Source organism: Aedes aegypti, chromosome 3, assembly GCF_002204515.2.
Source record: "Aedes aegypti strain LVP_AGWG chromosome 3, AaegL5.0 Primary Assembly, whole genome shotgun sequence".
Lineage (NCBI taxonomy): Eukaryota > Metazoa > Arthropoda > Insecta > Diptera > Culicidae > Aedes > Aedes aegypti.
In genome coordinates, this window is record NC_035109.1 from 156,102,223 (window position 1) to 156,123,168 (window position 20,946).

Below are 20,946 nucleotides of genomic sequence, written 5' to 3' on the forward strand. Positions count from 1 at the left end.
TTTATTTATTTGACATCAAGCATTTGTATTATAACGGGGCAATGTAATTCGAAATAATTGTACATTCGAGGCAGAGGCGCGTCCACGTTCCAAACCATGGGTAGGACAAACGTTGGCATATATTTCGTGCACAGTGCAGTTCTTCTTCTTCTTGGCATTACGTCTCCCCTGGGACATAGCCTACAGTATGGCCCATAAAAAATGCGAAAATTGTTTGAACGTGAATATAGCATCCACAGGCGTTATTTTCATTGTTTTTGATAGTGAATATAATTTCTGATTATTGTAGTATATTCTGACACAACTTCGCTATCCAGGACAATTTTTGTCATATTTTTCTTACTGTCCAAAATAATGTAATAAAGCAAATAAGTTCAAAGGGTTTTTCCGCCCGAAGCTAGAAACAGCGTCTGATTGTCGTATACTCTGGTGATGAACTTTCCACCTTCAAAAATCACACTTTATTGTTGATGGAGGAGTTTTTAGAGAACGTGTTATTCATGATTACAATCAAATATTTTGCCAGGGCCATAGTTTTGAGGGCATTTGCGTCTTGTAGATTTGATATGCCTTTATTTTTAGTTAAAGTTGAATAAAAATAAAAACCGAAGGCCTATAACAGATTTTTGAGGATAAAATTTGTTCCTTCGGTTAGAGACAACTTATATCAATACTAGCTCATAGGTTTTGAGCAAAACGGAGCCGCTTATCACACTTATATGACGATTCAATCAAATCTCTCCAAAATGAGCCGTTTTTTTCGAAAAATATGTTTAAGTCTCCAATTACCCAGGTATGAACCGATTCTATCATTTAATATGGGCGTATGCTGGAGACAAGGCCTGTGAATAATCTCACGCCATCGTTGATGTTTTAGAAGCCTTAATCACACAGATATTGAACTCGACGTCCGCATGATAAAATTTGTATGTATGCTTCCGATTCCTCTCTGGTAAGGTAAAAGTAGCAGATAAAAACGATGTCCAAAGCGAAAAACTAAGTCTTTATAGATTAAACAATACAAGTAATGAATAATATTTATGTTTCATTTACATTTTCGATGTAAAAACTACCATAAAACATGATATGACGATTTTCGCATTTTTTTATGGGCCATACTGTACTTCTCAGCTTAGTGTTCTTATGAGCACTTCCACTGTTATTATCTTAGAACTTTTTTGCCAGAGTTGCCATTTTTGCATTCGTATATCGTATGAAAGGCACGATGATACTCTATGCCTAGGGAAGCCAAGGAAATTTCCATTAAGAAAAGATCCTAGACTGAACGGGAATCAAACCCAGACCCTTCGGTTAAGGAAGGCCCCAACACAGTGATGGTAAGAAAAGGTTTAACCCTATGGTATCCTAGGCTGGAAATTTGTCTAGCGAATTTCACCAGTAATTCTTTGAGATTTTCTAAAGTAAAACTTGTTCTTTTCTGTATCATTCCAGAAATGTCTCCATAGAAATGACAAAAAAATCCAAAAGTAACATCTGATGAAACTTGTGTAAGTTCTAAAGCCACCCTTAATGAACAAGGATCTTTGAAATAACTTCTACTCATGAGAAAGCTTTAGAAGATTTTCTAGATAATTTGCTAAGATAATGGAAAAAATCAATCGCAATATAGTATTCCGCAGGGTTTTCTTAAGAATTATTGTTATTGAAAGAATGCTGTAGTATTAACTGGTGTGGAAAACTTTTGAAGGTTGCAAGGAAATTTTTGTGAAACTATTTAAGAAATGTTAGAAAATACTGCAGGAGTAATACTTGGATTAAATGCTGGAAAAAATCATAGAAAAAAAACTAAATTTGTTCGAAGAATCCCTCAATAAAATTGTATTTCTGGGAGAAAACGTTCTCAAGGATTTCTACGCAATTCTCAAGGATTTCCTGAAGCAAAATTTGGAGAAATTCTTTTAAGCATTCTTTGAAAATTGTTGGAAGAATTCTTGAGAGAATTTGTATAAAAATCTCTAAAAGATTTTTCAACATTACGGCGATTGTGAAAAGATTCCAAAGGGTGTAGAGAATAAGATCGGGCCAAAATTATAGATAGCAAGTTATATTTTTATTACCGTCGATTTTTTATGTCAACTATCGGCATTGTCCCTTGCATAATCATTTTTCAGATTTTTAGAATTTGCGATTGTCGATTCAATCCTAGATTTAATCTGTTGGTTTGGTTATCTGGAACATGCAAATAAATTTACAGCTCCTCTGGGTTTCGAAGGGTGAACTTGAGAAAAAAAATAGACTTTATCAGCTTGCCCCAAAATTTACCATAGATTCGTAATACTATTCCACAAGCTCGCAAAATTATGCGACATTTTCATAAATCTATCAACACTAGCCTGAGATATTTCATCATCCGGATACCTAAAATATAAGAAATAGACATTAAATTCTTGAAATAGTGTAAGACTACGAATAGTTGCAAAATTCTAATACGTAATAGTTCATAACAAATGTGGTAAACAATTTTGACAATTCAATCAACAAAGTCAGATCACTACCTGCTAAGACGTAGCCATAAAAAAAAACATAGGCAATAAATGTCAACATCTAATCACCCCTTGTTTTATTGCCAGCGTAAAATGCTGGATCCATTCACCGTGCATTTGGGTTTCGACTGAAACACAATAAAAAAATCTAATTTGCACAAAATCTCATTGCTCATACGATACTCTTACTCATACTCATACTCATATATCTTACTAATAGTATCCACAGTGAATACTTGTTGGAATTTTGAAAAATTTTATACTCTGTCGTTGAAATGAAAAATGTGAATTTTTGGCGTTTCTATTAAGAGTGTTGAAAAATCTCATTATCAAACAGAATTCACATTATTTTGACTACCTACATAAACTAGGTTTTTCAAAATGATTTGTAACAAAAACTACTTCATTTCATCAGTTTTATCGTATTTTGCTGACAAAAGAATAATTTGTGAAAACTGTATAAATATTCTGTAGGAATTTGTATATGTGCACGTTGAATGGAGAACGCACGGTGACGGTGACTTAACGGTATATATAAAAAAACAACTTGCACGGCTATTTATTTCTGAGGGAGGTAATGGGTTGTGATGAGAAACATGAAAAATACTCCTCATAAATATAACAAATGCATTAAATGACCTCCCAATCGGTTACGTAACAAATTATTTTGTTAAGCTACCGATATTTTGTTATCCTAAATACCTAAATTTACCTAAATTGCCATTAAAATATGCCAAATGCCATACAAATCCGGAAAAAGTTCATAACTACCGATTAACCTGTATAGGCCTGAGTGAAAGCAAAAATTCCAAACCCTCACCGCTCAGCGAAATCTTAATAGATTCAAATGATTTTTTGTCAGTATACTGGCACACATATATAGTTTCTAGAAGTGGACAGAGGAATGCGGAAATATTCATGTGGCCGGAGTTATTCCGGTGGATCATTGGGTCAGGTCGGGTGAGAAGGGTACTGTGCGTTAGTGCCCCTGAAGGTAGGCAAATTTCAAGTCACAGATTATTTCCGGAATCGGCTATAATGTGGCCACTTCATGGCGGAATTTTAGAAAAATTTCATCAGTGTAAACATTTTGAGCAACGATTGAATTGGCCAATTTGTATCTGAACATCTGTACCAAGCTTATGGGAACGCATTTTAGTGCACAATTATGTTTGATTTCTACTTATCGAGAATTGAAACACTTTAGTATCCAACAAATCTATAGCCGGTACTTCAGGGCATTACGTCCGAATGGCCATATCCGGTAAATTTCAAACAGTGCAAAACTCTTCATATTATAATGTTGAATATCAGATCTTGATGATTTATGCAAATTAAAATGATTGTCATTGCAAATAAAGAAAGGTAACATGGCATGTCCCAAAAAATAGCCCTTTTTCACCCGACTTGACCCAGTGACCAACCGGAATAACTCAGGCCACAGGAATATTTCCGATTTCCTCTGGTCACTTTTAGAAACTAGATATGTGGGCCAGTGAACTGACAAAAAATCATTTGAATCAGTTAAGAATTCGCTGAGCGGTGAGGGTTTTGGAATTTTTGCTTTCACTCAGGTCTATACGGGTTAATACTAATGCACAGCCGTGAATAACATACCTTCTATAGCTGTCAATATACTTAGGATCGCCGTAACGGCGTCAATTGACAGGAGACAACGCCTCATCTCACCAAACGGAGATATGAACAAAATTACAGAAAAAAGTTTCAAAAATGTGCGTTATTGCACCATTACACCTAGTTATTGCATTAGCTACTTTTACATATATATATTTTTTATTTTCGGTACGAGTGGATACGAGTAACAGACACTGAAGAAGACTGCAAGTGGTAGTCGAAATACGCGTATCTGTCAAAGATAAGCATTAAGGGGCGGAATTAAAAGGTAAAAGGTACTCCAATCTACTTTTAAGTTTCTCCAATGTTATGCCAGTTTACTCGGTCCATGGCTGTGGCCCTCTAACTTCGATATTGGCCCATGCTCTCCAGATCCTATTGCACCTGACCATGCCACCACGCTTTGCTCCATGCATTCTTGTACCAACCGGATGTAAATATTCGATCGTCACCCGTAAATTCTTCAATTTCTGTTGATTACTGAATAGAATCCATTCTCCTCTTAACCAATGTGGAAATTTTATGGTTCAGTGAAATATTTCTATGATAACGTCGTAGAACTTCTTTGGTATCAAAGTGTAACCATCCCAACCATGTGACGTTCCCATGAATTATCGAACGCCGCTTTTTAATTCAATTTCGTATCAATCTGCTTGGACCTGCACAGCAGTCGTCGTCGTCGTCGCCGAAAATAATCGAAAAAGTGTCGAAGCAATTTCGGTTAGTCGATCAGGCGGAGAGTGTTAATCAGTTTTCCTTTAATTGCATTTATCAACCAGCTGTGCCGCGGCATATATTTAATCAGACTTGTGTGTGTGTATTGCATGTGATACCATTGCCGGAGTAATTTTTGATTGTTGATTAAATTGAACGAAAAGTTAAGGGGCTAGTGAAATAAGAGCTTGTTTTGAAGTAAATCATTCGGCGGGAGACTCATTACTCCGGCAATGGAGTGATTTATAAGGCGGAGGAGCTCACTGAAGTGTTACAACACCACATTAGAGCAGAGTTCGCTTAGCCACTTTATACGCTCCGTGAAGCTGAGACCAGCAGTTAATTGACCACGGAGCGTGCTAAGTGTTGTTGCCGTTGAAAGAAGCGTGTAGCGTGCTTGATGAAGTAATAAACTGTTCGTTTTTGAAATTGGGTATAAAACCTGATGACAGTGGGTAATAAATTGCTGTTTCGAATGAGCGATGTGCTAATCAATAAGTTCTTTCAATATTAATATTCCTGTTCACTCTACGATTCTAGCTTTGGAGTCATTTAGGCAAAACAAGGTCAACGTTGATTTTTAAACCATTTGTGATTAATGCTTTCCAATTATTTCTATTGTCTAGTGGGAACAAAATGTTCATGGAACTGATTCTTAGGTGCTTGTAAACTAATTTTTGATTTTGTTTCAATGATTATTTGGTAAACATACGAATTGATTGTCATCTAACGGAGTACGATTTTCGTAACAATTTCATACGAAAATTTTATGAATTACAGTGAGCGATGTTAATAACATAATTTTCACGATAGAGATTCAGAAGCACGCGTGTGACAATGATTAGTTCTTCTTCTTCTTCTTTCTGGCGTTACGTCCCTACTTGGACAGAGCCTGCTTCTCAGATTAGTGTTCTTATGAGCACTTCCACAGTTATTAACTGAGAGCTTTCTTTGCCGATTGACCATTTTTGCATGTGTATATCGTGTGGCAGGTACGAAGATACTCTATGCCCTGGGAATCGAGGAAATTTCCAACCCGAAAAGATCCTCGACCAGCGGGATTCGAACCCACGACCCTCAGCATGGTCTTGCTGAAGAGCTGCGCGTTTACCGCTACGGCTATCTGGGCCCCACTTGTGTAATACTTGTGAAAAAGAGTCGTTTTCGTATAAACAAACGGGTAAGAATTTCATGGGAATTTCTCATGGAATGAAGACATAAGAAGCAGCTAATGAGACTCACAAGAAAAACTTGTGAATTTTAACCGATCATTGCGTTCATAATATGAATAGGTATATAATATTATAAGATAGTCTTATGAAGCATCATAGATATCAATTATGGAATTCTCTAGGACCATTAACACAGCGTAACAAAAATGACATTTTTGCGTGTCTCTAGTAGATTTGGGGTTGCTGAATCTGGTTCCATTCTCAGAAATGTTCCAGCACGTCACAATTTTTAGCTACAGGTCGCCAAAGTTGTATAAAACACTGGTTTTTATTAATGTTTACATGAAATTTAAAGTACAATTTATCATACTTTTTTGTAATCTAATCCACCAAACATGCAAAATAGGACTTGAACTTTCATTTCAGACATAATATGATTGAAATTACTCGATTAAATTTCGATTAAACCGATTTTTTTTAACATGCTTGCAGTCTCCATACAAAATTCTTCGTTTCTTCTATATGGCAAAATACAACAATTCTCTAAACCATCAAAAAATAACTTTTCCATATCGAAAGTAATACAAACTTTGATGATAAGTATTGTTATACACATAGAGTTTGAATTCTGTGGCAAATTAAGCCAATATATTTCCTTGCAAACTGGCAAACTTCTATGCAAGTTGGCTGAAATGGTAATTTTTTGCATTTTCAACAATCAACATCTCAAAAACTAGACGTGCTATGATATTTCTGAAAACGGCAATGGATTCAGCAACCCCTAATTAAGTGAATAGCGGTATTTTGGTGCTGGAGACAAAAACGTGTTCCGCAGTGTAATCATTATGTATTTAGAAAATCGCTTTTTGAATTTAAGAAAATAAAGATACAAGATCTGTAATGATAACGACAAGAATTTCTTGTGAATATCGGATGTTTTGTGTTTCATAAGAATCTTATGAAAGAAAGAAAACCAATCAAGAAATCAGTTCCCAAGCGTTCTCTTCTGAAATTCTTACGTAATTTTTGCCTCAGTGACCTTGGAGGGAGACGGAGATATTATACACGAAATGTGAAACAAATAGCAAGATAACTTCAGCCTGTCAACGACAATCAAGACAGGCTTGTTGAAAATCGCTACTTTTCTTTTGTTGTTGGGAAAGGGCAGTAAAGTACCCCAGGGCAAGTGGGACCTAAATTAACGATAGTTCAAACAAACTTTTAAATGTTAATATTTTGCAAATCTTACAACATGGTCACAGTTAGGCCACATATATACTGGTGTGTGCATGTATTTGCTCGAATAATTTCAAAATTGTGAAAACCTTAAAAGAAAGTTGTAAAATAATCCATTAGCTGCAGTTACCTCACACGAAAGTCCATCGCCTTGTCGTAGTCCCCGGCGGGATCCAAACGAACTGAAGTATTCGCCTGGAACCTTCACACAATTTTGCACACCTTCCATCGTTCATCAGTCTCGTGAGCTTCCCGGGAATGCTTTTCTCGTCCATGATCTTCCATAGCTCTACGCGGTCGATACTATCGTATGCCGCCTTGAAATCGATGAAAAGGTAATGCGTTGGGACCAGGTATTCACGACATTTTTGGAGGATTCACCGTACAGTGAAGATCTGGACCGTTGTCAATCGGTCGTCAACGAAGCCGGCTTGATAACTTCCCACGAACTCTCTTACTACAAGCGACAGACGACGGAAGATGATCTGGGATAATACTTTGTAGGCCGCATTTAGAATGGTGATCGCTTGAATATTACCCCTTCCTTCCTTTCCTCCGGTAGCTGTTATGTTTCTCATATTGTGCCGGTGCAGACAAATGGTCAGTCTCTCCGGGTCCATCTTTATGAGTTCAGCTCCGATACCATCCTTACCAGCAGCTTTATTGTTCTTGAGATGGTGAATGGCATCCTTAACCTCCCTCAAAGTGGGGCTGGTTGGTTTCCTACCTCCGCAGTACTGATGAAGGCATTTTCTCCGTTGTTCCGTCCTTCATTACCTGATGTGTTCTCAGCGCCCTTCAGGTGTTCGTCAAAGTGCTGCTGCCACCTTTCGATCACATCACGCTCGTCCGTCAGAATGCTCCCATCCTTATCCCTGCACATCTAGGCTCGCGGCACGAAGCCGTTGCGGGATGCGTTGAGCTTCTGATAGAACTTACGTGTATCTTGAGACCGGCACAGCTGTTCCATCTCCTCGCCCTCCGTCTCCCTCAGGCGGCGTTTTTTCTTCCGAAAGAGGTCTGCTGTTACCATTTCCGTCTATAACGTTCCACGTTCTCCAGGTCCCTTGCTGCAGCATGACCGCCCGCGCTGCGTTCTTCTCCTCCGGAATCTGCCTACATTCCTCGTCGAACCAATCGTTCCGTCGACTCCATCGCACGTACTCGACGTTGCTCTCAGCTGCATTGTTGATGGCTGCCTTCACTGTTCTCCAGCATTCCTCAAGAGGGGCTTCATCCAGCTCACCCTCTTCCGGTAATGCAGCCTCGAGATGCTGCGCATATGCCGCTGCGACATCCTGTTGCTTGAGCCGCTCTAGGTCATACCGGGGTGGCCGTCGGTACCGTACGTTGTTACCAAAGGAGAGTTTTGGGCGGAGATAGTGGTCAGAGTCGATGTTTTCGTTCGTCAGCCGGTGGGCGCTGAACTTTCCAATAGTCGGTCTGAACTCCTCCTTATGGCGTTTAGATCTCCTATGATGATTTTGACGTCATGGCTTGGGCAGCTGTCGTACTCGCGTTCGAGCTGCGCGTAAAGAGCGGCTTTATCATCATGCGGAGTGAGGGCTGTGCACGTTTATTATGCTGAAGTTGAAGAACCTTTGAGCCTCATCTTGCACATTCTCTCATTAATCGGCCACCACCCGATCACGTGCCTCTGCATATCACCCATCACTATAAAGGCTGTCCCCAGCTCGTGTGTGTCGCCGCAGACGTTCGCACCATTGATCCCTTCCAACACACTTCCTGGAACGCTACGATGCCGAATCCGCGGTCTTTCAGCACGTCGGCGAGTATGCGTGTGCTCCCGATGAAGTTGAGAGATTTACAGTTCCACGTACCGAGCTTCCAATTGCTAGTCCCTTTACGTCGCTGTGGTCTTCGCCGATTGTCCCGGTTCGTATTCTCTCGTTGATTGTTTTTTTTACGGCTGGCTTGCGGGGTCTAACACCAACCCCCCAAATTTCTGGGGGACCATTCCCCCAAAATGTTCGGAGGGCCATAGTGCACAGTTCAGCTTAGAGTCCTTTTCCGGCTTCAGCCGCCCCTGACATGGGGAACACACGCTGTTGTGAGCCGCTCCTAACATGGAGTACAGACGTTCCAGGTTTGCAGAAGCAAAAGCTCTTCCCTGTCAGCATACGACTTCCCTGTCATAAGCCCTTCCCTGTCAGCATACGACCAAAGCTCCCACCGGGATTGGCTACCCGATCTTCCCTAAGGTCCCGTTGCTGGGCAGGTGAGGCGCACAAAGGGGTTTTTTTTATTCCTTCAGGTACGCGAGGTACCAATGGTACGCCATGCTCAGCCATTTACCAACCATTTAGAACCTCATTGTCTTTCAAAAAGTGATGCATTTCAAACCTATTTACATAATATGAAGAACACTGTACCTACCGTGAATCTTAAATTTCCCAGCTTTGGAAAAATAAACTTGTATTTCAGGTGAAGGGAATTTGTTCATACTTAGGCTCTCCTCAAAATATTCAACAATAATAAGTTCCTACAACTTTGAGAAATGTAGAAAATATTTTCCAAATAATTAAAATTTGCTTAAAATACAGTTGAGTATTAAGTCTCTAAAATTTCTGGTACGATAAATCTACGGTACGATAGTTTTTATTTGAGTTATAACTTTTCTAGCCTTCACTGACTAGAATATTCGGCAGGGATTTCTATAGCGATTTTTCCAGGAGTTTCTGCCGAAATGCCTCCAGCGATTTAACTTTAGATTCATGCAACAAAATCTTTATCAATCCAAAGGATACATCAGGAAACTTTTCCAGAAATTAATACTCCTTCAGAGATTCTTCAAGCGATTTCTCCTTATATCCCTCCAAAAATTCTTCCCCCAACACCAAAGAATTCCTCTAGGAAAATCTCTATGATTTTTGCAGAGATGTTGTCAAGGCTTTCTCTAGGTTACACTACGACAATTTCCTAAAGGATTGCTTCAGTGATTTTTCGAGAAATTCCCCAAGTAGTTCTTTCGATATTTTTCTAGGAATTATTTCTGAGATTTTTTCCAGAGATCGCTCCAGAAATTCTTCCGAACATTCCATCAAAAATTCATCTGAGAGAAATAACTTGATAAATTATTATAAAGATTCCTAGATTCCCTGAAATAGAAATTCACTACACGAGTTAGAGTTCCTCGAGAGTTTCCTTCGGAATTCTCCCAGGAAATTCACTACATGAAGTATTCTTGTGATTTTTCCAGGTGATCCTTCAGTTATTCCCTTTGAAATTTCTTCAGAGATTCGGTCTGGCTCTGGGCCTCCAAAAAATCCGCCGGAGATTCCTCTAAGAATTCCTCTATAAATTTCTCCAGGTATTTCATCAAATAGAAGAAGAAGTCCTCCAGGTTTCCACCCCGAATGGAACTCCTTTCTTGAAGAAGTTTTTTGAGAAATTCATAAATAAGTTCCTGGAGGGATTCATGGAGCAATCCCTGGAGGAATCACTCGAAAAAATCTAGAGTAATCTCTAGAGGAATCCTCGGTGAAATTTCTAGAAAAATCCTGGAGAAATTTTTGAAAATCTTCGAAATAATTCCTGGACGAATCTTGAGATGACTACTTGGGGATATCTTTGTTTGTATCCGTGGAGGAACCCACGGAGAAAGCTCTGGAGAAATCTGAGAGAAAATCTGGAGAAATATCTCTAGTAATGCCTGAAGAGATAATCTTAGTGTAACTCCTGAAACAATTCCTGGAGAGTGCCTTGAATATATCTTTGCAAGAATCTTTGTGGAGATTTTCTAGAGAAACCTCTGAAGAAATATAAGCATTCTTCTTCTTCTTGGCATGACATCCTCACTGGGACAGAGCCTGCTTCTCAGCTTAGTGTTCTTATGAGCACTTCCACAGTTATTAACTGAGAGCTTTCTTTGTCAATTTTGCCTTTATCGCATTCGTATATCGTGTGGCAGATATGATGATACTTTATGCCCAGGGAAGTCAAGGATCCTGGACCGACCGGGATTCGAACCCAGACACCTTCAGCATGGCTTTGCTTTGTAGCCGCGGACTCTTAACCACTCGGCTAAGGAAGGCTCTGTCCCAGTTGGGACGAAACGCCAGGAACAAGAAGATAGCCAAAAGAAGCAGATATAAATTCTTTGCATGTTTCTGATGTAAGCTAGTACCAACATGTACAATTGCATACATGGATATATGGACGTCTCCATTCCTGATAAATATTATATGTTTATTCATTGAAAGGAAAGCAAAACGAACCACAACTTCCATACCTCATGAGAACGGTTCCACCTGAATACTTATGCAAGCCGACCGGTAAAGTTTTGCTAATAAGTATAAAGGAAATACCAAACCGATAACCAGTATGGCCAGTAAGGTATACGGTCCGGTATATGCAGAGTTATGGAACTTCCGTTCGGAAGCACACAGTAAACAAAGTACGAACATAATCCGGAAAAGTTGAAAGAAAAATAAATCAAAGCAAAACACTGCCACGTTCAGGGGCTAAATGCAAAAATAGCTGGAGTGATTTAAACTTTTATTTGAAACATTTGCCGATGAAGCAGAAGTTTCCATAGCGGGCATTCCAGTGAAGCACTGCACTGTACTGCTGTTGAAAATTTTAATTTGGAAAACTTGCGTCCAGATCAACTTATTCATAGTGTAGCTCATCAGTTGTTTAAATATTGATTCGCTGGCATAGTATGTTTAAGGTGAATCAACAGATGTTTTCCCATGTTCGAAAATTCCTTTTTGGATGTTTGTAAGTAAGTTATATAATACCCATGGCTATGTACGCTATATTCAGGATTTCTATGGAGCCCTTGTTTTAAACGTTTGAACTTTCAATAATATCTACCATGTTTTTTTTAATTTCTCAAGGTATCTCTCAAAGAGTTAGGTATTCGAAGTATTCCTTCAAAGATAGACATTCCCCCGAGACATTCCCCCGAGAATGTGGCTTGAGATTTCTGTAGGAAAAGACAAAGTGTCAAAGAGTGAGCCAATCGAGCAGCAAGAGCTGTCAAAGCGTGACCCAAACGGACATGCGTTATGTTTGTGTTGAACTTTTTCTTCAATTGAAATTATTTCGTAAAAGTTGTTTTTGCATAGAGTGAAATTATGAAATGATTGCCTTTTCACATTTTTGTCATTGCGATGTTAAGTTTTAGATTTTTCTGTTGTTTATTAGTTTTCAAATGTAGCTCAAAGGTCTATAACGAAGCAAACTACATTTTAGCAATGGTTAAGTCATGTCCATGTTACAACTTTATCTTCGGCGATAATCAGCACTTGTTGTCTGTTGCTTAATCATTCCAATTACTTCTCCTAATATCTATTATAAAGAATTAAATTGGATAACGAAAAAAATCTACAAACATATCTCTCTCAGAAAATGTTTATGTCAAGACTAGACAGATTGATTTTAGTATCCACGCATGTTGATTAATGCTTAGTAATAAGACTAAATGCATGACATAGACAACTTATTCAAGCAGCAATTACTTCATTACGTCAAAACATTTTTGTCCATTTCCTAGGTACAGTCAATTAATATTTGATTGCAAGGTTATTTCTGGCGTATCGAGAAGCATTGATATAAATTACCTGTGGTTTCCCTACATGAGACTAAAGATAAATCTACACGGTAGTCGGGCATTACCGAAAACGCTTCGGTTCGACAAGAAGACCGACTATTTATCATACCTACACATATATTTGTTGGTGTCTCAAACCGTGCTACCTACTGAGCTGTTGCTCGTCTGCTCGTGAATTAGCTGAACCCCGAGCCCGAGATTGAGGTGAAAGTTGATTATACTCCGACCACGGGACATGTGGCCCTGTATGTGCGCAATTGAATAATTTATAATGACTATTATCATTAGCAGAGCAGAGCAGTGTGCAGGTATGCGACCTATGAGATGATTAGATATAATTCATAATTCGATGCAATTTACCGCAGAACGAGGAACATCGTGGTTAAAGTGTAAATTTACTGATGTAATCAAAAGTTGTCGCACTTAAACTGCAAAAGTTTTGAATAAACTATAGTTTTCAACAGTTCCCTTGAAAACTATGACATACAGTGTTCTACATGTTTCTGCATAGGCCCTTGCAAGTACCACCACTCTTATATATCAAACGCGGCCAGTCAATTCACTCGGCCCGTTTGACTACCAACTTTGGCGGGCCAAGGCGAGATCCACTCCGGGAAGAAACCACGTGTAGGGTGATAAAAGATAAAAAGCGTCTGCCGGACGCTAATAATCCGACATGAAAAGTTATTAGAACCTTATACGAAAATGAATTCACAAATTAAATTACCTTTTGTAATAATTAAACAAAGCTCGAGAGCAGAGTTTTCGCTGCCGGTGATGTAAGAGCCGGAACATAAATTTCACTGGATCAAATTAAAAGTGCAAGCAGGATATAATTAAACGCTGTTCACTTTGACCACTTCTAAGGGCCATTTTCTAATTTCTTTTATACTATTCTTCTCTTAAACACACCTTGAACTAAACGGAATAACTGAAATATCACTGCAACTAACTTCTGCCCTAAGCCGACGTAGATGGAGAAATGAGGGATTATATCTCTAAGATGTTCGAAAGACCTCCAAAATTATAATGTAATTGTCTTCAACCTTCACAACAACCAATTCAACAAATTTATACGAGTACCACAGTTAACCAATATGTCAAAGTTGATGAGCCATTTATTATTATATCCTTAAACTATTCTAAGTACTAAATAATTGCAAAAAGCTTTCACACGAAAATTTGAATTTTTATAGCATTCTTTTATAGCAACGCATGTGAGAATGTGAATGGTTCGTGAAATCTTTGTCGAAATTCAAAAAAACGTTACAAATTAGCGCTATTTCCGAGAAGTCACCCCCAGCGAATGTGTCGCAGCTACGTTCGTATCTACGTGCCATCAACTACTACGGTCGGTTTGTTGGCCAGATGAAAGCGCTCCGTGCGAAACTCGACCGTCTACTGAAGAATGATGAATGAATTGGGCTCCTGGCTCGTGAACAGCGGAATGTCGGCGTAAACGTGGCAGCTATCCAGGAAATACGCTGGCCGAGAATCGGAGAACGTGAATTCCGAGCGGTGGACCCCATCGCCAACACTTCATTCAAGTACCACATCTACTACAGCGGTTGCGACAGAGCAGAACGTGGAGTTGGCTTCATAGTGATTGGGAAGCAGATGAAGCGAATTATTCGGTGGAAACCGGTAAGCGACCGAATCTGTGTGTTGAGAATGAAGGGTAAGTTCTTCAACCACAGCCTGATCAGCATATATGCGCAAACGAACGATAAGCCCGATGACATGAAGAATGACTTCTATGAGAACCTGGATAAGGCCTACGGAGAGTACTCAAAACAAGACGTCAAGATAGTCATCGGCGACGCAAATGCACAGATTGGGAAAGAAGATTTCTTCCAACCCGCCATAGGAACGGAAAGACTTTATTCCGTTACCAATGATAATGGCCTGCGGCTAGTAACCTTCGCTGTTGCTAGAGGGATGGCAATCAGCAGTACCTACTTTACACGGAAGAATATGCGCAAATACACCTGGCGACAACCGAGTGGCGATGTCTGCTCCCAAATAGTCCACGTGCTGGTTGATGGGCGACATTTCTCAGATGTCATTGATGTCATGACCTTCCGAGACTCTAATATCGAGTCGGATTATCTCGTTGTAGCTAAAAGACGGGCGCGGTTATCCAGCGTCACGAGCTCCACAACAAACAGAGCGCTGCGCTTCAATATACAACGCTTGTCGACTGATGGGGTAGCTGCACAGTACTGTCAACAACTAGAGTAGCAGTTGGGAAGAATCAACGTTGCTGGAGACGTCGACAGGCTGTGGGACCCTATCCACGAAGCTGTGATAACAACGGCGCGGGAAATGATTAGCACTGGTCAACGACGAAGACGAAACGACTGGTTCGATAAAGAGTGCCAGAGAGTGACCGACATGAAGAAAGTGTAGTAGCTGAAGCTCAAGAAAGCATGAATTGGAATGATATGCGGAGATTCTATGCAACGGTCAATGGTGCGCGGCACAATACCGTACCAGTGCCGGCCATGTGTAATGATCGAGAAGGAAATTCGCTGACCGATAAAACGGCGATGGCTGCCAGGTGGAAGGAGCACTTTCAGCAATTGTTGAACGGTGGAAATGGAAATGTAGCGAGGAACAGGATGAATATTGATGATGACGATCAAGCTGTGGTCCCACCGACCATAGGAGAGGTTAAAAAGACTATCAGCGAGCTGAAGAACTGTAAGACCGCTGGGAAGGATGAGATCCCGGTTGAGTTTCTCAAGCACGGAAGTTACGGGAGGACGAAGAATTGCCCACCGGCTGGTTGTATGGCCTTATACGCCCAATCTACAAAAAAGAGTACAGACTGAAGTGTGCCAATTACAGAGGAATTACCCTGCTGAATTCGGCGTACAAAATTCTGTCGCTCATCCTGTTTAACAGACTGAGGCCGCTCGAGGAGTCCTTTGTCGGCGAATACCAAGCTGGTTTTCGTGAAGGCCGATCGACTACGGACCAGATGTTTAGCTTGCGAATGATCCTAGATAAATTCCGGGAGTATAACTTGCAGACTCACCTTCTGTTTATCGATTTCAAGGTGACGTACGACTCAGTGAAAAGAAATGAGCATTGGCAGATAATGTCTGAACATGGTTTTCCGGCGAAACTAATCAGGCTGATACGTGCTACGCTGGATGGTTCGAAATCAAGTGTTAGGATCGCAGACGAGGTGTCAACCTCGTTCGTGACGTTAGACGGGTTGAAGCAGGGAGACGCACTTTCGAATTTACTGTTCAACATTGCATTCGAGGGTGCTATTAGGAGATCTGGCGTGCAGAGAAATGGCACTATTATCACAAGGTCGCACATGCTCTTTGGCTATGCGGACGATATCGGGTGCTTAGGACGATCTTTGGCGGAGTGCAGGAAAACGGTGTGTGGCGGCGAAAGATGAACTACGAGCTTGCCCAACTCCACGGCGAACCCAGAATCCAGAAGGTGGCCAAAGCTGGAAGGGCAGGGCATGTTGCAAGAATGCCGTGCAGCAACCCTGCAAAGATTGTGTTCGCGTCGGATCCGGTTGGAACAAGAAGACATGGGGCGCAGCAAGTTAGGAGGGCGGATCAAGTGCGCATCGATTTGGCGAGCGCGGGACAGAACCGAGGATGGAGAGATGCGACCACGAACCGAGTATTGTGGCGTGAAATTGTTGATTCAGTGTTATCAATTTAGATGTTAACTAAATAAATGAAAGTGGAAATAAATCTTCAGGAATTATGTTATTCTTGACTCGCTGTAATAATGAGCTACAGGCTCTCTTTACGCTCATGCGTTCTACTGTGTCCTTTTTAGGGCGTTTTATTCCATAGTGCAATATACTGGTACATTACAACCATTGGTACCGGCACCCTATACGTTTTGTGCAGCCTAACAACATATCCAATTATTCGATTTTTCATGCGAAATTACATTTAGAAATTTGTTGTTGTTTACAAATTTGACGTTTCCTATTTTGGACCCTCCATTTGATTCCCATGTTATCCCACAGACCCACCTGGAAATGCTAATTATGGACCCTCCTATTCGCTTTCATTTACAAAACTGTTCAAATATCTGTACTTCTGCACCTCGAACCAAATATTTTGCTTGAAACTGTTGCCTATCAATGCAGGCGAAATTTCTTCTGTGGATTTTTACAGGAATAAGGTTGTTTTGAGTGTTAATTTTATGTTTTTCTGGATGAGATCCGATATACGTAAAGGGTCCATAACCGTCTTCGACTCCCTATGTTTATCTGTGCTATCGTCGTTGATGATTATCTTGAATGAAAAGTTTTACACTTGAGACTTTTATAACTCTTCCTATTGCCTGTGCACACCTGTGCTCACTAGAGCGTCATTATAGCGCAGTATCTCAGGCTCAGCGTACCGAGTACGACTCATCCCACAGAGATACGACTATCGATCAAAGGTGATATGCTTGAGGGGGCTTGACCGGATAGTGTAATATACCGAGTTGATATTACCCGCCAACGAGGACTGGGCGTGTAAGTGCACAGTAGCAGCAATTTTTCTCTAATGTTGTTGTTTTCCTCTCTTCTCTTCTTGCCTCTCGGTCTAGGGTATCGGACACAGCTAAATCATCAATCGTCGACCGCGTGCATCTATCACGTTGCCCGAGGAGACCAGTTTTCTGCGGTGCTGCCCGTTGACAAATGCCCCAACCCAGGTTTGGTCAGCGCAATCAGGTGATTTCTAGTTCTGGACAGCTACTATTCCAGTCCATCAAAGCAAAGTTGGAAATGAACACAAATAAATTAAGGTGGATAGCGAAGTGATCAAACATCATCTGGTGCCGATGAGTGGAAAAGCGAAATAAACACTACTCGAAAAAGCGAAGCAAAAGCAGTAAAAATTGTTAATGTGATCAAGTGCAAAGTTTTTAATTGAAGAAGTCAGTTCACAGTAGGAGCGGCAATAGCAGAAAAAGTTGCACTTGAGAGTGACATCGGGTCCCCTGGCGACGATAGTTGAACACCAAGATCAACAAGGAGAGCCGACCGACCAACTGACAAAGAAGAGTAAGCACAAGGAAGGAAGGAAGCAAACAAAGTGTAAGACACCGGATGAATTCCATGTCAAATCTGGCAGTCACTAAACTCGACCTCGATCTTCGATTTGGACTGAATTTAACACGTGTTTTCGGTATAATAGAATAAGTATTCTCCATGGATAATGCGACCATTTTGACTCAAAAGTAACTTTTTTCTAGTACCGTGACATGCTCTATTACCGTGAGGTTAAAAAAAAAAATCAAGTTTCAATCGATCAGATAAAAATAACGTATGATTATGTTCAAGTCTTTTATGTTTTATATAGTAGACCGTTTTATATACTTTGCATAAAAAATATGATTTGAACCATTTTGAAAATTTTAACCATAGTTACAGTTGATGTTGTTAAACATACCAGTGTTCCAAATACCGTGCATCTGACTCCGACTGCTGAGTCACATTTTGAAACATCTCTCAATTGAACGAACGAAGCGCATCAAAAATAAAACTTTTGTATCGAAGAACGTATTGAGGTTTGCATGATTGATTCGGGAAATAAAGTATATATTTCACTTCGCCATTTTGGAATTATAACTGAAACACGGTATTTGGAACACATAAGCAACCGTGCCTTAATACCGTGTATTGGCACCAGGCGATTACATTCTAACATTATTTTTGCTTGTTTGTGTGTGCAACTTTAGTTCAAGTTTGTCATGGCTTTCTAAATACTACTTAATGTGCTATCGTTTGTGACAATCATTTAGAAAAATAAATAATATAATATGCTAGAAATCCACATAATTCCCAAATACACGGTATTAGGCAATACACGGAATTAGAGCAGGTCACGGTAATATTTTGATGAAACCTAATCGGAAAACTTTGAAACTATTGGTTTAGAGATGAACGGTTTATGAAGAAGTTGTATGTAACCATTTGGGCTGTGAAAAAATATACCTTGAACTTGTTTTTTGTTGTTGTTTTTGCATTTTAAACGTTTTTTTTTAATTTTTTAACAATAGAATCTTCAAAGAACACAGATGTTAAGGACAAGGTTTTATCATGGCACCTTTTTTAGTGACATAACTTTTGGACGATTTTCAAACTTTAGCATTTTTATGAAATAACTTCATCTTGATCCGATTTTGTCAGCCCCTTTTTGCAGAGAACTTTATGCTCTCACGGTTTCTGTATCAAATTTTTTCCAAATCTTTTTCAATCCAGTTAAAGTTATCATGAGTATGCATAACGTAGTGAAGAAAGAATTCTGATAACTTGATTTCTTTTTGAAAGAGAGCTTGTAAAAACGTTTGTAAAAAGGGGCTGACAAAATCGGGTCATCTATGTAGTAAAATGTAACAACTTATGGATTCGGATACAATTTTTGGCACTTTTCATTCACCTCGGTAGGGGATTTTTGAAAATCTACAGAGCTCATATTTGTTCATGATGTGCGTCATATTGAAGTACTTTTAATTGCCAATTAAATCAGACAATTCGGCAGAGAAAACCTCCACTGCTAAAGTAAATAATGAAAGTGCACAAGTAGTTCTTTATTTTAGTTATCCCTTTCGGGACGAACCAGCACAATTGTGCTGTTCGGCACTCATCACATTGAATGATTCTTTTAGCCAATAAATCATTGTTTTACTAAACTTTTTTGATTTCGATTATTGAATTATCATTGCGACTTGTAGTTAAGCACAACAGATTTTGTTTACATCGTGTTTAGAAAACACCAGCTCAGGGTAAACAAAATGTAAACAAACACCGTAAGAATTGAAAAAGTTTTATCTGTCGCAACTTTTCAACTATTCGTTTTTTCTAGGTATGCACAGATACGAATCGAGAGTGAAAGAGTCATTCTTTGAAATGGTGAAGACCAAATGAGAATTGATTCACACAGCAAATATTTCTGGAGGGACAAAGTGGGACCAGCACAATTGTGCTGGTGCCGGCACTTACCCGGTCGATGTTCGTTGTAGACTACCAATTTTCATTTTCAGTATTTTGATCGAATTAAGTGGCTGAATCTGGTTCTAATGTCCATAATAGTGCATAATATTGCATTAAAACATGAATGAGTGATTTCATGCGAATCATAAGGATGATGTACCGTTCGAAAACTATGTAACAGAAACTCATAGCTTTGGTTTAAAAACTTTTATTTTTTATAGTCCATATTTGAAATAGATTGGGAATCACATTTAATGTTTTAAATCTCCTATAGCAAAGTTTAAGACAAAGTAAAAGTTTAGGGGAACGTTCAAAAATTACGTCAATCATTTAGGGGAGTGGAGGTGTATGAAATTGCGACAGTGCATGTGAGAAAAAGCGTGATAGTGAACATGGGGAGGATTGAGATTGACTTAAAAACAATGGACGCAATTTTGGAATTTCCCCTTGCTTTGATAATCGATCAATACCATGTTGACGCGCTAATCCATTTTGGTGTTTTACAATGTATGCCGGTTCAATATCTGCCATCATATTTATGAATTTTGACAACTGAAGCTGAAAACCTTTACTTACTATTTGCTTCCGAATCACAGAGTCCTTCAAATGACATACTATTGATGTATGCAGCCCATGCCGGTCTTCTTCTTCTTCTTCTTCTTCTTCTTGGCATTACATCCTCACTGGGACAGAGCCTGCTTCTCAGCTTAGTGTTCAATGAGCACTTCCATAGTTATTACCTGAGAGCTTGTATTGCCAAAGTTGCCATTTTCATATTCGTATATTATGTGGCAAGTACGATGAAACTCTATGCCCAGGGAAGTCAAAGAAATTTCCATTACGAAAAGATCCTGGACTGACCGGGAATCGATCCCAGATACCTTCAGCATGGCTTTGCTTTTTAGTCGTGGACTCTAACCACTCGGCCCTTGCTGGTATTACTCGCAAATATGTTGTTTCTTCTTCTTCTTTCTGGCGTTACGTCCCCAATGGGACAAAGCCTGCTTCTCAGCTTAGTGTTCTTATGAGCACTTCCACAGTTATTAACTGAGAGCTTACTGTGCCAATGACCATTTTTGCATGCGTATATCGTGTGGCAGGTACGAAGACACTCTATGCCCTGGGAAGTCG

At 39.7% G+C, this 20,946-nt stretch overlaps 1 protein-coding gene and 1 long non-coding RNA gene across 6 annotated transcripts in view; one reads left to right on the forward strand and one right to left on the reverse strand.

Moving 5' to 3' along the window:
* The window catches only part of LOC5573886 (calcium/calmodulin-dependent protein kinase kinase 1), a 471,871-nt gene that overhangs the window by 14,532 nt on the left and 436,393 nt on the right, over window positions 1-20,946 (forward strand). For 3 of the 5 annotated variants that reach the window (XM_021853057.1, XM_021853055.1, XM_021853061.1), the window contains exon 2: window positions 17,424-17,916. The gene's annotated coding sequence lies outside the window, so the exon portion shown is untranslated. The remainder of the gene's footprint in view (window positions 1-17,423; window positions 17,917-20,946) is intronic. The other 2 variants (XM_021853056.1, XM_021853059.1) reach the window with 1 other exon arrangement.
* LOC110679101 lies at window positions 13,479-14,087 on the reverse strand. The gene is made up of 3 exons (XR_002502209.1): window positions 13,752-14,087; window positions 13,567-13,642; window positions 13,479-13,502 (listed from the first exon to the last, which is right to left on the reverse strand). It is a non-coding gene; the product is annotated as an uncharacterized LOC110679101 (long non-coding RNA).